We start from the raw sequence: 3,316 nt of genomic DNA, 5'->3' as shown, positions 1-3,316 counted from the left end.
GAAGTCCAGCAGCTAGAGGAGACCAAGGATCCTTGGATACTCTATACTGATGGATCCTCAAATGTCAAAGGAACAGGGCTTGGAATACTACTAAAATCGCCACAGGGGGACATAATACCCCACTCTATAGCTTGTGAGTTCCAAACTACTAACAATGAGGCTAAATATGAAGCCTTGATAGCTGGTTTGCAAATCGCTAAGCATATGAGGATCAGGTATCTTGAGGTACATGTAGATTCATTATTAATCACTAATCACTTTAATGGATCCTATGTTGTTAAAGGTGAAAAGCTAACCAAATATTTGGAGATAGTCAAAGAATTGGCACTCTCTTTTGTTTCCTTTAGTTTGACACAGGTACCAAAGGAGGAGAATACAGAAGCTGATGCATTGGCTAATCTAGGATCATCTTTGAAGATCCCGGAGGATATAAGTGTTAGGGCTGGATTTTTATAACACATGATCCTTACATGTGATCCTAAACAGTGATCCTTGTTCCTTTGGCAGATAGTGATCCTCAGCAGAGTTCCAGGATCAGGATCACGGACCATCATAGGGATCCTTATGCTAACAGTTGTTTTCATTAAATTTAATGTTATCTTGCAGGAACGTCTAGCAGGATCCACTCTTAGCATCACAAACAAGGGACGCGTCTTTACAACTTTGGCATATGCTTAATCAGAGATGAACGTTGTAGAGGATATGGAAACTCGGCATGATTTAAGGGCGATAATATAGGCTAGATTTACTTTTATTTCTAAAGGGGTAATGAGCTGATTGTTAGTCTATTTACCTAAAATAGGTCACTCACACTTGTATATATAACACTCTTCCCCATTCGGAAGACACACAACACATTTCTCACACGCTTAGACACTCGATACTATAGTGATCCTTGTACTCAGCTCATTATCATCCGAAGTTGTAACTATTTTTTGTTATATTGAAGTTTGGTGATCGGTAGTTGCCATCACCCGAGGTTTTTTATGCCGGAGATCATACATTGATCAAGGGCTTTTTCCTCGTATACATCCTTGTGTCACTTGCATATTTCTTACCAAAGTGATCCTTTACTTTTTCAACAAACTAAGCATCATTCCCCGTTTACTTAAAGTTTGGTTGCATTATCCTTGTGTGATTTTTGACCAAAACAGTTTGGCGCCCACCGTGGGGCAATTGGTGCTTCATTCATAAAAAAATTTTCTGTTGGTGACCATTCCGGAGTGTTGCATGGCTTTGTCGTTGAAGAATACCTCCACAGCGATGTCGGCGGTCAATTCATCTACTGGCATTCCACCTTTGCCTCCACCACCAGCTGGATCTCAGAAAAATGCTGAGAAGAGACCAACTTCTATCTCCTCTAAACCATTATCTTCTGCTTTAACTTCTTCTGTTCCCAGTACTAGTGATATATTTACTTTAATTTTGCAGATGAGGGATCGTATGCAGCAGCAGGATGAAACTAATGACAGGATCCTCAGAGAAATCGGAGATCTCAAAAGGCAAAAGAAAACGGCAGAGGATCATTCCCCACTGATGCCCAAATCTTTGAATTTTGATACTCCAATGATTACTTCTCAGCCATCAGAGGTCCCAGACATTCAATATATGGGTGGATCAAGAGGAGTGCATTTCGGCCCAACAACAATGACTCAGGCATCAGGATCATATTTCCAACCCGCGGGATCCTACGCCCAGCATTTGGGATCCTTCATGAGCATAGCATCCTCCTTTGTCCCAGGATCATCCCAGGTTCAAGGATCCTCCTTCGTTCCGGGATCATCCCAGGTTCAAGGATCCTCCTTTGTTCCAGGATCATCCCAGGTTCAAGGATCCTCCTTCGTCCCAGGATCATCCCAGATTCAAGAATCCCTATAGACACCAGGATCCTTGAAGAATTTGCAAACAGGAAGCCTAGATGTCCATCAAGGAGATTTTATTCCAATGCAGACCATTGCTTCCACTGGTCCATCCATTATCCCAGAATCCCAGCAATATGGATTCACACCCAACGTTCCTAACTTGAACCCGATGGGAGGTAACACCTTAAATAATTATCTTACCACTAACCATGGATTCGTGCAGGATACAGGTATCAATCATGCTATGGCCAAGGAGTTACAGAAGCTGAAGGATATGATCTCAAGTGTTCCAGGGGTAGTTAAGCCTATCCTGGAGATTGCAGATGGAAGCCATAAGGTATCTCGTTTTGCACCACCAATTTGTGATGCAGAGGTACCCAAAAGGTTCCATATCCCTACTATGAAGCTGTATGATGGTACAACGGATCCTGAGGAGCACATAGCATAATACAGGGAGAGGATGGAGATCAATCCAATCCCAGAAAAGTTAAAGGAAGCATGCCTATGTAAAGGATTTGGATCCACCCTTACTGGATCAGCTCTTAAATGGCTGCTAAGTCTTCCCCTTACTCTATCACTTCATTTGCTAATTTAGTTAATTTGTTCAATAATCAATTCTCTTGTAGTAGAAAATTTGAAAGATTAACTAGTGATTTATATAGGGTAACTCAAAGTCATAATGAATCATTAAGGGATTATATAACTAAATTCAGTAAAGAATCCTTGGACATTCCCAACTTGGATATGGCCACGGCTGTTGAGGCCTTCAAAATGGGACTGCTTAAGGATTCATTGTTCTATGATGATCTTGTTATGACACCGTGCAGGAACCTAGATGAAGTAAGAACTCGGGCACTCAGGTTCATCCGGTTAGAGGATGACAAGAGGATCCAGGAGAGACAAGTAGGATCCTAAAAACAGGAGAAGCAAGGATCCTCCTTCAAGAGCAATAAATTCAAATCCTACCATAGAAATGACAACAAGAACGTGCATGCTGTTGACCAAGAAGAGGATGATGAGGATTATCCTCCGATTTCTGAATATTGTTTTTCTGTTGACAATCATGAACTAATCCTTGCAATGCAGAATCTAGGAGAAAAAGCCAGGTGGCCCAGAAAGAATGATAAACCATCCGGGACTAAAGACAAGTCAAAGTGGTGTGCATACCACGAGGATTTCGGGCATCTAACTGAAGAGTGCATCGCATTAAGAAAGGAAATTGGATATCTGCTAAGCAAGGGACATTTGAAAGAATTGTTGGGAAGGAAAAAGCAAAAGACTCAGGATCCTGAAAGGATCCCTGAAAAGGCTCCAGCCCCTCCGGCGAATGCACAAGTGATCAACTTTATTTCCGGAGGATCAGACATCTGTGGTACATCCTTCTCAGCGGCTAAAAGGCATGCAAAGGAAGCAAAAATGGATAATGGAGAAAAACCTATCCGAACATCAAGTAT

The sequence above is a fragment of the Helianthus annuus genome, chromosome 16 (assembly GCF_002127325.2).
Source record: "Helianthus annuus cultivar XRQ/B chromosome 16, HanXRQr2.0-SUNRISE, whole genome shotgun sequence".
NCBI lineage: Eukaryota > Viridiplantae > Streptophyta > Magnoliopsida > Asterales > Asteraceae > Helianthus > Helianthus annuus.
The sequence above is the reverse complement of the archived record's forward strand: the minus strand, read 5'-3'. Positions refer to the sequence as shown.